Source organism: Bos taurus, chromosome 24, assembly GCF_002263795.3.
Source record: "Bos taurus isolate L1 Dominette 01449 registration number 42190680 breed Hereford chromosome 24, ARS-UCD2.0, whole genome shotgun sequence".
NCBI classification, from domain to species: Eukaryota; Metazoa; Chordata; class Mammalia; order Artiodactyla; family Bovidae; genus Bos; species Bos taurus.
Genome location: NC_037351.1, coordinates 29,688,259 through 29,701,582, shown reverse-complemented (window position 1 = coordinate 29,701,582; position 13,324 = coordinate 29,688,259). Strand labels below are relative to the sequence as shown.

At 43.2% G+C, this 13,324-nt stretch overlaps 1 protein-coding gene across 3 annotated transcripts in view; it reads right to left on the bottom strand.

Annotated features, from left to right (window-relative positions):
* CHST9 (carbohydrate sulfotransferase 9) overlaps window positions 1–12,770 on the bottom strand; it is a 284,326-nt gene extending 271,556 nt beyond the window's left edge. For 2 of the 3 annotated variants that reach the window (XM_005224066.5, XM_059880825.1), the window contains exon 1: window positions 12,566–12,770. The gene's annotated coding sequence lies outside the window, so the exon portion shown is untranslated. The remainder of the gene's footprint in view (window positions 1–12,565) is intronic. The other variant, NM_001075879.1, reaches the window with a different exon arrangement.
* Between the last annotated feature and the right edge of the window lie 554 nt (window positions 12,771–13,324).

Genomic DNA, 13,324 nt, shown 5'->3' with positions numbered 1-13,324 from the left:
GGAGAGAGAGAAAACTACCCTTATACTAATCTACTCTCCAAGGGTGCTGTGGGAAAATCAAACTTATTTAGAGAGATATTTCTAAAAATTTGTGCTCACATTTTAATTTTGAAATCACTTGTCTAAGTATGTGATCAATGTCATCATTTTATCTAAATCTTTGTATCTGCTTAAAGTAACCTATTTGTAAGGCCTCCCCAGACAGCCATTTTGTTTTTTTGCATTTCTTTTCTATGGGAATGGTCTTGATCCTGTCTCCTGTACAATGTCATGAACCTCATTCCATAGTTCATCAGGCACTCTATCTATCAGATCTAGGCCCTTAAATCTATTTCTCACTTCCACTGTATAATCATAAGGGATTTGATTTAGGTCATACCTGAATGGTCTAGTGGTTTTCCCTACTTTCTTCAATTTAAGTCTGAATTTGGCAATAAGGAGTTCATGATCTGAGCCACAGTCAGCTCCCGGTCTTGTTTTTGCTGACTGTATAGAGCTTCTCCATCTTTGGCTGCAAAGAATATAATCATTCTGATTTCGGTGTTGACCATCTGGTGATGTCCATGTATAGAGTCTTCTCTTGTGTTGTTGGAAGAGGGTGTTTGTTATGACCAGTGCATTTTCTTGGCAAAACTCTATTAGTCTTTGCCCTGCTTCATTCCGTATTCCAAGGCCAAATTTGCCTGTTACTACAGGTGTTTCTTGACTTCCTACTTTTGCATTCCAGGCCCCAATAATGAAAAGGACATCTTTTTTGGGTCTTCGTTCTAAAAGGTCTTGTAGGTCTTCATAGAACCGTTCAACTTCAGCTTCTTCAGCGTTACTGGTTGGGGCATAGACTTGGATTACTGTGATATTGAATGGTTTGCCTTGGAAATGAAATGAGATCATTCTGTCATTTTTGAGATTGCATCCAAGTACTGCATTTGGGACTCTTTTGCTGACCATGATGGCCACTCCATTTCTTCTGAGGGATTCCTGCCCGCAGTAGTAGATATAATGGTCATCTGAGTTAAATGCACCCATTCCAGTCCATTTAAGTTCGCTGATTCCTAGAATGTTGACATTCACTCTTGCCATCTCTTGTTTGACCACTTCCAATTTGCCTTGATTCATGGACCTGACATTCCAGGTTCCTATGCAATATTGCTCTTTACAAATAGCTGTGAAAAGAAGAGAAGCAAAAAGCAAAGGAGAAAAAGAAAGATATAAACATCTGAATGCAAAGTTCCAAAGAATAGCAAGAAGACATAAGAAAGCCTTCTTCAGCGATCAATGCAAAAAAATAGAGGAAAACAACAGAATGGGAAAGACTAGGGATCTCTTCAAGAAAATTAGAGATACCAAAGGAACATTTCATACAAAGATGAGCTCGATAAAGGACAGAAATGGTATGGACCTAACAGAAGCAGAAGATATTAAGAAGAGATGGCAAGAATACACAGAAGAACTGTACAAAAAAGATCTTCACGACCCAGATAATCACGATGGTGTGATCACTGACCTAGAGCCAGACATCCTGGAATGTGAAGTTAAGTGGGCCTGAGAAAGCATCACTACAAACAAAGCTAGTGGAGGTGATGGAATTCCAGTTGAGCTATTCCAAATCCTGAAAGATGATGCTGTGAAAGTGCTGCACTCAATATGCCAGCAAATTTGGAAAACTCAGCAGTGGCCATAGGACTGGAAAAAGTCAGTTTTCATTCCAAACCCAAAGAAAGGCAATGCCAAAGAATGGTCAAACTACTGCACAACTGCACTCATCTCACACGCTAGTAAAGTAATGCTCAAAATTCTCCAAGCCAGGCTTCAGCAATATGTGAACCGTGAACTTCCTGATGTTCAAGCTGGTTTTAGAAAAGGCAGAGGAACCAGAGATCAAATTGCCAACATCTGCTGGATCATAGAAAAAGCAAGAGAGTTCCAGAAAAACATCCATTTCTGCTTTATTGACTATGCCAAAGCCTTCGACTGTGTGGATCACAATAAACTCTGGAAAATTATGAAAGAGATGGAAATACCAGACCACCTGACCTGCCTCTTGAGAAACCTATATGCAGGTCAGGAAGCAACAGTTAGAACTGGACATGGAACAACAGACTGGTTCCAAATAGGAAAAGGAGTATGTCAAGGCTGTATATTGTCACCCTGCTTATTTAACTTATATGCAGAGTACATCATGAGAAACGCTGGACTGGAAGAAACACAAGCTGGAATCAAGACTGCTGGGAGAAATATCAATAACCTCAGATATGCAGATGACACCACCCTTATGACAGAAAGTGAAGAGGAACTAAAAAGCCTCTTGATGAAAGTGAAAGTGGAGAGTGAAAAAGTTGGCTTAAAGCTCAACATTCAGAAAACGAAGATCATGGCATCTGGTCCCACCACCTCATGGGAAATAGATGGGGAAACAGTGGAAACAGTGTCAGACTTTATTTTTCTGGGCTCCAAAATCACTGCAGATGGTGACTGCAGCCATGAAATGAAAAGACACTTACTCCTTGGAAGGAAAGTTATGACCAACCTAGATAGCATATTCAAAAGCAGAGACATTACTTTGCCAACCAAGGTCCGTCTAGTCAAGGCTATGGTTTTTCCTGTGGTCATGTATGGATATGAGAGTTGGACTGTGAAGAAGGCTGAGCACCGAGAATTGATGCTTTTGAACTGTGGTGTTGGAGAAGACTCTTGAGAGTCCCTTGGACTGCAAGGAGATCCAACCAGTCCCTTCTGAAGGAAATCAGCCCTGGGATTTCTTTGGAAGGAATGATGCTGAAGCTGAAACTCCAGTACTTTGGCCACCTCATTCGAAGAGTTGACTCATTGGAAAAGACTCTGATGCTGGGAGGGATTGGGGGCAGGAGGAGAAGGGGACAACAGAGGATGAGATGGCTGGATGGCATCACTGACTCGATGGATGTGAGTCTCAGTGAACTCCGGGAGTTGGTGATGGACAGGGAGGCCTGGCGTGCTGCGATTCATGGGGTCGCAAAGAGTTGGACATGACTGAGCGACTGATCTGATCTGAAAGTAACCTATAACTGAGTCATAGCTTTAATCCTATTCGTTACAAAAAAGACAAGTTAAGTGAGGTTTGAACTCCTGAAACTAAGGCAGTAGTAAGCGTAACGTTCTTCATTTGAATCGGCAAAGTTGTCTTTCCCATTTTCACGTGTATCCTGAACATTTCTTTTACTACATGACTACACTAACTGGGTGTGTTTCTTTTAATAACTAGATTCTTTAGTGTTTTAGATTTCAGTTTAGGGGAGTATTGAGGTCCTAAGCTAAAAGGAGACACTATGATTGGAATGTGTTCTGTTTATTCTGACGAAGAAGGTTTTCTCTTGTGTGGCACTATTACAGGTACAAAGAGGAGGAAGGGCTTCTCTTTGACAATCTTTGCCTCCGTTCTGTGCAAGAGTAAAAAGCACACCAAGAACAGGCAGATATCCCAATAAAACTGCGCTGTCTATAAAGATCTTTGTGTTGCTGAAATGAAAAAAGCTCCTTATTTTCCTTATCACTGCCACAATCCATCCCCCTCAATTTCATCTTCCCTCAATCCCACTGTACCGGTAGGTTCTTATTAGAAATTGTAACAAAAGTGGATCAAAATGAGTTAGAGGTCAGTTTGAATGTTGAACTATTCAATTGACCAAGAAGCTTCCAGTAAGAATGAACACTATACAGCAAAATAATCATAGATCAAATTGTGTTTTGTACAATCCCCTCATCCCTTTTGTAGCAAAAGCTGCCGCTCTTGACTGGGTAAAACATGCCCTTCTATGTAAAGAATCTTGTGATTGTGTCAAAGCAACAAGTTATTCACACACACATACACATACTGTGATTTCAATCTTACCTGTTAAAGAGCTTGCATTAAAAACTTTCTTTCTTTAAAAAGATTAAGTAAAAAAGAGTAAGACATATAATGTTACAAAAGACACCTTAGAGGAACTCACCACGGAATTTAAGGAAAAACAAATCTTCCTTACAATTTGGCAAATTCAAGATGCTTGCAGTAGCTAACACTGAAATGACATTTTCTAATAACTCAGTTCCCAAGAGCAGGTCTTACATTATGGTCTAGTAAACAAATAAGAAGAAGTAAGAAAATTTGAGTTCCACTCTCAATTTCCTCCTTGCTTCTGGGATCCCATACTCTCTCATAAGTTGTGTATGTGGGCAATCTTCAGAAGTCTCTAGTCTCTCTGCAACACTATATATTACACAAGAGGAGATGTCGGTGTGTTTTCAGTGTGGAAACAGCACACAGACAAAACACACCTAAGACAGACAACAGAATTGTCTACACCTCTGCTTCTCTAGCTCAGGGGCAAATAATCCGCTCGCCAATGCAGGAGACATGGGCTCGACCCCTGGGTTGAGAAGCTCCCCTGGAAAATCCCATGCACAGAGGAGCCTGGTGGGCTACAGTCCATGGGGTCACAAAGAGTCAGATATGACTGAGCACTCAGTATATATGAACCCCACCTCCAACTCTCATATGCCAGCACAGGACATACTTAACCAAAGTAATGCAAAATAATTCTAATACAACAGTTTATTTGCATTGGTAACAAATTTTGGCCTCTGCTATGGACATACTTCACAGCACTATGTTTTATGATGCAACTTCCAATACTGGACCAGCGCAGTTCTTTGCTTGCATAAGCATGTTTCAAGGGCATTAAAAATATAATATCAAATAATGCCTCCTTTTCCTATTTTTCGGTGCCTGAAATTTTGTACGTATATAACATATATAACATGTACATCTATAACATATGCATGCATATACACACATGTGTGTGCATGTATATATTGTCTCTCTATACAGAAGCCTTCAATGCTTTCTGGAGATATGCCTTTACACAAGGTTAAGGTGTGGGAGAAGTAAAATATCCAGCTTATTAGTTTGTTGACATTCACAGTCACCAATAAAAGATAGATTCCTAAGAGAAATAAAGAAGTAGTAAATCTGGGTGGGGGGCTCCCTGGTGGCTCAGATGGTAAAGAATTGGCCTCTAATGCAGGAGACCCAAATTTGACCTGTGGGTTGTGAAGATCTCCTGGAGAAGGGAATGGCCACCCACTCCAGTATCCCATGGACAGAGGAGCCTGGTCGGCTATAGTCCATGGGGTCGCAAAGAGTTGGATATTATGGAGCAACTAGCATACACACTTTATAAAGGTGAGAGAGAGAAAAAGATCAGAACATGAACTTGAGTTTGATGGGCAGTGAAATTTGTAATCCTGGTCCACTAAAGGCAGAGACCAGTAAACAATGGGATGGTCCCACTTAAAAGAACTAAGGATTGGGTGAGGGTATGAAAAATAACCCATGCCATCATAAAAATCTTGTTTATCTATATCTACTGTTTTTCAGATTCTTTTCCCTTGTAGGAATTACTAACACAACATTGTAAATCAACTATAAATATATTTTTAATATAAATTTTATTTTTAAACTTCAACTATATTTTAATAAAAAATGAATAATTTTTTTTTGAACCTGACAATCTTGTTAATCTAGCCCTGTGACTCTCATCAGGGCCAGACTGCCCCTAAAGAATATTTTGGGAAGGATTTGAGGTTTGTCACATCATTAAGGGAGGGGCGTTCTGTTCATTCTTAGGGACTTTTTGATGAAGAATTTCCCCTAAATATCTCAAACAACAGGCTTCCCTGGTCGTTCAGCTGGTAAAGAATCCACCAGCACTGCAGGAGACCCTGGTTCAATTCCTGGGTCAGGAAGTTCCCGTGGAGAAGGGATAGGCTACCCACTCCAGTATTCTTGGGCTTCCCTGGTGACTCAGATGGTAAAACATCCACCTGCAATGCAGGAGACCTGGATTCGATCTCTGGGTTGAGAAGATCCCCTGGAGGAGGGCATGGCAACCCACTCCAGTATTCTTGCCTGGAGAATCCCCATGGACAGAGGATCCTGGCGGGCTACAGTCCACGGGGTCACAAAAAGCCAGACATGACTGAGCGACCAAGCACACAGCACATCTCAAACAATATGCAGTGTTGCTTCCCAGCTGGCTCAGTGATAAAGAATCCATCTGCCAAGCAGGAGACCTGGGTTCAATCCCTGGGTCAGGAAGAGCCCGTGAAGAAGGAAATGGCAACCCACTCCAGTATTCCTGCCTGGGAAATTTCATGGACAGAGGAGCCTGACAAGCTACAGTCCATGGTGTTGCAAAGAGTTGGACACAACTTAGTGACAAGCAGTGTTCCCCTGAACTAAATTTGTAATGAATATCAACTTGCAGAATCTGGTACATAATCATAACTAAGCATTTTAAAGGAATTTCCACGAAAACCCCGGTGGCTTACAGCAAGGCTGCTGTGAGTAATAATTCAATCATTTTGTATAATCTTTCTCCTAAATCTAGAATTAATCAACTTCAATATTAATAGAAAATAAACTGAAAAGGGCAGCATCAGCACTGTCAATAATTTCCATTGTGGAAATATTGTATTTGTTTTTATTGATGATATGGTGGGTAGTCTGCAGAGTCCCTTGACATAGAGTTCACATTAGTAACAAGGGGGAAATGTCGCATAAAGCAGTGTGGGGATTTTGGTGGAACAGTATTAACAATGTTTAGTTTCTCATTTGCAAAATATCACACGTCCACGTTTTCTCCGTTCTGTCTGTAACGTGACTTGGCATATTTTCCTACAACAATGACCATCATTTTCTTCTCTCTGTTATCATATACAAATGTCTGGCTTATAATCATCCTGATGCTACTTTTAGTCTATTCTCCTTTCATTTCCTGTACTCCTTGTATGGAAGGTCTTCTGATGTTTTTATTTGTCTTAAATCCAACTGTATTCATTATATAAACATACAAGCAAGCTTCTGACCTCTTTACTGTGTTCCAGTGAAGTCACCCTTAAACACTAGCACAGTGAAATGCACATTGTACAACAGATTATTTTTATTTTATTGCTCCTTTTCATGACAGATATATTCAGTGATCATATTACTGATGAATTACATTTCAAGACACCAAGGGGGTGACCCAAAATATCTGTTATTAAGAGGAAGACAGGGGTTCCCTTGTGGCTCACTGAATAATCTACCTGCCAGTGCAGGAGACACAGGTTCAATCCCTGGTCTGGGAAGATCCCACATGCCTTGGAGCAACTAAGCCTGTGCACCACAACTACTAAGCCAGTACTTTAGAGCCCAGGAGCCATGAGGACTGATCGCACGTGTCGCAACTATTGAAGCCCTCTCGCCCTAGGGCCCGCGCTCCACAAGAGAAGCCACCGCAATGAGAAGCCTGCACACTACATCTAGAGTTGCCCCCACTTCCTGCAGCTAGGGAAAAACCCGTGAAGCAACGAAGACCCAGCACAGCCAAAAATAAATCAATATATATTTTTTTTTTAAAAAGAGGACAAGAGTCTAAGAGGGTTGAGGACTACAGTTTGGTCCAGAGTGAATGACAGTCAATGATGGAAGACAGAAAACCTACAAGGCTCCTGTGTGTCCCTCTGTACCACTTCACTTCCTCTCGTGTACAGCCGACACCCTGATGGCCAGAAAGAGTTAACTCCCCCATCCAGCTACTACTCTTAAGTCAAGGGAGCTGGACAAGGAGTGAGTCCAGTTTCCAGTATCTGCTCTGCCACTAACCACCGGGGTGACCTTCAGCAGCTCACCAGGATGGCTGCGGGCCCCTATCTCCTTAACTGTAACATAAGGGCACTGGAATAAACTGCTCTTAAGGTCCTTTCCAGCTCTATCACAAAATGCATAATTTTGATTCCAAGATTTAGGCACTGCTCAGAAGAAACTGATTCCTTTAATAAATGTATATAAAATAAATCCTGTGGGTGTGAATTATCTTTCCAACCACAATGTATATTTTCAAGTACTCAGTCAAGTTTTCTAAAAAATGTCATGTCTTATGAAAAACAAAAATGCCCTCTTAAAAAAGAAGCGCCCCTACACTTGATAGAGCCAGCACATTTATTAGGAGAACAGAATCACCAATCTGAAGGGGACAGCTACTTTTCCAGTTCCATCCTGCTTACTGCTGTAAAAGTCACAGTTTTATGTTTTGCTTTGAATTCTTGAAATAAAAACGATCTTATCTATCTGCCTAGCCAATCATATATTCTGGCAGCTTTAACCTTCCTCATAGAGGGCTTTTTAAATTGTAATAGTCCACAGAGATAACAATTCAACAAAATCTATATACAACTGAACACTGACCACAGAGGAGGTGTTTAAGAGCAAGTGCTATGGTGTGAATCAACTTCTTGTCCAAGTAACTATTTCATCTACAACCAATTTTGCCCTGGAGCTTTTGAAAAACACAATAGAAATCTGTTAAATTGGCGGTCTTGCTGAACTTCAACTACTTTTATCTACCAGGTCCTCCATAACAATAGGTATTCGAGAGCTTCTTTTTGATAAAATTTTGATTTGGAGCCTAGGTGCAGAGAGCAAATGGACCAAATTCCTTATTCTGATGACAACTTGCTATCTTTGCTTTTGAAACATATGCATAAAAATAAGGCATCAGAGTATTACCTTAACATATACACATGTGCATGCTTTAGGAAAATTCCAGGCTTAAAAAAATTCAGTTTGGTGAGATTTAAAAATTAGAATATTTCTAAATGGTTTTCTGAAGCACCTATTATCTTCTGAAAACACCATAATCACCTCTGTTACATACAAAGTGGGGATGAATTTCTCAAATTTTGATTGAAGGGCTTTTTCTAGGAACACATCTAATCCTTAACACAAATGAATTAAGTAGGTATGGAATCAAGCCTTGGTCACCTGTCTGAGAGTGATATACAATTTACTGCAAAGTTTTCATAGCAGGTTTGCTTGTTTCTGTCACCTAGCTTGTTTCTGGGCAAGTTGTCCACGTGCCCCCACCTTATAAATCAGTTTTTGCATTTGAGATATGTAAGCTCATTTAAAAATTAACCTAAACCAAACAAAGTAATTAGAAAGGCAACTTGCCCACAGTAACAATGAATATCTTTTTTTAAGTCAAACATACAATACATTCCAAAGACAAATGACTTTTTAAGTAACGATGATTTTGGATTATCTTTGCCTCTATTCCTCTCATTAACATGAATAATTTAGAGTGCTTACTATATGTGATGAAGCTGTTCCCCCTCCATAATTCATTTTTAGTACAAAGAAAAATAAGATGTAACACAGCCTTATGTTTTTCCAAAGGTATAAATTAGACCATATTTTTTAAAAGCAACTTTACTTTCCAAATTATCTATAGTTTGGGTTCATTCTTTTCAAGGCTATCCTGGGAACAAGTAAGGAGAGTCTTGTGCTTTCAAGGCTAGGGCAGTACAGGGCAGTGTAGCAGGTAAGAGGGCGGAAATCAACCTCCTCTGGCTCCTGATACTCTTCCAAGTAGGCATCAATTATTTGAAAAATGTGAGCAAGACTGCCAGTATCTTTTTTCTTAAAAATATGAAAGTGCTTTGGGACATTACACCCAGATTTGAGTAAAAAGAAATTCCCAAAGTTTTGAACACACTGAAGGAACAATATTTTTATTATTATGCAACTTTGATTTTAAGTAATAAAAATATCCTAATATTGCGGTTCCAGCTAAAGCAAACATCCCTCAAATGGGAGAGCATTTCAGGATTGGGCGTAGAAGGACTCAAAACCTCAAATCTTACTTTAATGAGGACATGAACAAAACTAAGAGTGTGACTCTATATGCTGATTATATACAAACTCATCCAGATCTCCTAACACAAATCTAAAGAAAACTATGTAGACATATTTTATTCATATCCGATACAATACTCTACATTATGCATACCCAATATTTGTGCAGGAAATAACATGTACATCCTAAGTCTACTTAATTTGGGGTTTGGAATATTACATGAGTCTCCCATTTTGACAATTCTTCCTGGGAAGATGTTATATCCTTCTGGAAACCACACTAATTTTCAGGAGTCATGGGACTGTTTAAGGCACTGCTTGAGAGCCCCTATGCTACCCTTGTGACCAGGAAGAAAAGGAAAGAATGTCATCAGGAGAGGCCTGCAGCTGTACTAATTCTCAGCCTCTTGCTGGTAACAAAAAGGTGGGGGCCGGGAGGGAAGAGCAATGAGATTTCACTGGCGTATACACCAGCCTTGGCCAAAGGCTTTCCAACTTTTTTGATTTCTTCTTTCATTGAAAATAAAATGAGAGGAGCTTACAGGGTAATCAGCCAAACACAACAGTTGCTGAACTTGGGTCAAGATCAGATACCATAGTAGCTTTAGGGATATTCATGGAAATGTATGAAATGAGGATGTATGTTTTGATACCTGTGAAAATAAACCACTGGGCTTTAAGTGAGTGGGAGAGAACAGATGGTTGGTAATGATTTAAAACATTTATGTTTTTGGACTGTCACCAAGCCTCTGTATTAAAAAATATGGTGTTGTAGTCAATACATATCAACAACTCTCTGCAAGGCTCATTTTCTGAAGGATGCTACTATAATAAAAGACATGAAACCTATATGAGGCCAGAGGAAAATCCTCCTCGTTTTCTCAAGTCATTCAATGCATGTTATTTCTTACGCAAGATATTTGATCAAAATGTTTCTGTGTGATGAGAGGACTTAAAATTTTCCTCAACAGTTGAGTCAACTACCAGCGCTCATGTATTGTATTCTTTTTGGCTGCGTGGGATAGAACTGTAATTTTGTTCTGTATATCTGATTCACGCTGATTTGAAGCCCCTTAAAAAAAAACAAAACAAAAAACCAACAACCCTCTGAGCAATCATAAAATCTGGGAGTCCAAGATACCCTTGCCCATGAAAAACAGTAACAATCTCCTTATCCTCAATTTGGGAGCCAGGCATATGGTATTATAATTATGTACTGGAACCTGCAGGTGCCAGGCCACCCAACTAGGAAGACAGATAAATATCCACTCACACTGTATTTTAGTGTATACACACACACACACACACACACACACACACATATATATATGTCAGCCTAAAAGAAGCCTACATCCTGTCCTTTAAACTCAATGGAATTGTGACAAACACAGATAAAACTGTATACAGAGGGATTAATGCAATGTTTGCGGTTAAACTTAAAAAATAAGTACTGCTAAATGATATTCTTAGTTACTAGAAAAACTGCTAAAGGAGAGTCCTATGAAAGCCCCAGAGTCCCTTGGACTGCAAGGAGATCCAACCAGTCCATTCTGAAGATCAGCCCTGGGATTTCTTTGGAAGGAATGATGCTAAAGCTGAAACTCCAGTACTTTGGCCACCTCATGAGAAGAGTTGACTCATTGGAAAAGACTCTGATGCTGGGAGGGATTGGGGGCAGGAGGAGAAGGGGACGACAGAGGATGAGATGGCTGGATGGCATCCCTGACTCGACGGACGTGAGTCTGAGTGAACTCCTGGAGTTGGTGATGGACAGGGAGGCCTGGCGTGCTGCGATTCATGGGGCCGCCAAGAGTCGCCAAGAGTCGGACACGACTGAGCGACTGAACTGAACTGAACTGATGAAAGCCCCACCGTGTTTGGATTTGGTCGTGAGAACAGAATGGGGGGAAAGTCACACCAGCGCAGGCTCTGTAGGATTTCCTTCGTAACCCTTTGAAGACCCTGGGAACGGTTCAGGACCGGTTTGCGGGTGGGAGGGAGTTGGGGGCGGACCTGCAGGAAGAGGAGGAAGACCCGCGGCCGCTCCAGCATGGCTCCTGTGAACTTAGTTGGAAATAACTCCTGACAGGTATCAAAAACGACAACCTCGAGCCTCCTAACAGAAACACGCGGATGAGCGGGATGTGGGGACGGGGCAGAAGAGAGAGCGGGGGGCCGTGTGAAAGTGACAGCTGGGGCCACAAAGCCACCGCGCAGCTTCTACTCCCCCCAGCCCACTTCGATCTTCCTCCCCAGGGCGCCCCCAACCCCTCGGTCCGGCCCGGCCCGATGGAATCTGGGCTCCCACATGGCCCGCGGCCTCAGCAGGAGTCTCTGCGTGGTCTCGGAGTTTGGGACAGATGCAAAAAGGGGGTACCCCAGCAGAGATGCTCTTCTTGGTGCCAGACACGCCGGAGGACCGGATAAACCGGCAGCACATACTCGAGACCGCTCCTTCTGGTGTCTTCTTTCCAGTCTCGGCCCGGAGCGGGGGCTCCACGCGAACCCCGGGTAGCAGGGTGCCCCGCGGAGCCCAGGAATCCAGCACAGGTAGCTCCCAAGTTTTCAGGCATCCTTCCTCCTCCTCCGGCCCTCCCCAAGTCTTCGCACCCCCTTCATCTCCCGGATCCTCCCTCCCCTCAGCACAGTCAATAAAGTGAGCGGGAGTGGGTTCAAATGGGGCGGGGGTTGGGATTAGAGGTAGAAAGAAAAGATGCCTCCCGCAGAGGTGAAGCACTTGGAAAGGGGAGATGCACTTTCCGCACACCCAGACCTCTCTCCGCAGGGAACTAGCGGCGCCCTGCAATCTCGGTCCCCGTCCCTCCCAATCCCGGACCCCTGCTCCCCTACGCGCCGATCCCCCGCAGGTACCTCGCAGGCGGCGCGGGCAGCGGAGGGCGCCGGCAGGTAGTGCTTTCGTGGAAGCGGAGCTTCGGCCGGAAAGTTCCCCGATCTCCGGGGCAAACTCTCGCGGACTCCGCCCCGCCGCGGAGCCGCCGGGTGGGTAGGCAGCAGCGCTGAGCTGGAGCCGGGGATGCGCGGAGCCCGCCGCTCGCGCGCGTCCGTCAGCCGGGCTGGGGCTGCGGCGCCGCCTGGGCTCCCGGCCGCCCCCGCCCCGCCCCGCCCCGCGGCTCCGCCCCCCGCGTCCGCCCGGCACCCGGAGCCCCTCATCCCCCAGACTTGCGCGCCGCCTGCCAGGCCTGCCAGCTCGCCGGCCTCCCGGTCTCCGCCTTCGTCGCTCTCCGTGCGGCTCACTTTGTGGCCTCACCTCTGCTGGCCGCGTGCCCTCTTTCCCAGCCGCAGGGCTCCGGTGCCACCCATTCTTGGTCCAGGGAGTGATGGTCTCTGGCGTTTGTTGCCTAAATCACCTTCTCTTCACCTCTGCACTGATTCAGGTTCTTTCCGAAGTGTTCTAGAAACACCTGAAGAATAAATCTATAGGTTAGTAGCTTATGGCAAGCTTTGAGTCCAAAGTCTTAGCATTTCTTTTGCCTGACAGATCCATCATCTGTGTATCCACCTATCATTTATATATCTCTATCTACCTATCTGTCCTTTAGTCTTATCCAGCTCTTTGCGACCCCATGGGCTGCAGCCCACCAGGCTCCTCTGTCCATCGAATTTTCCTGG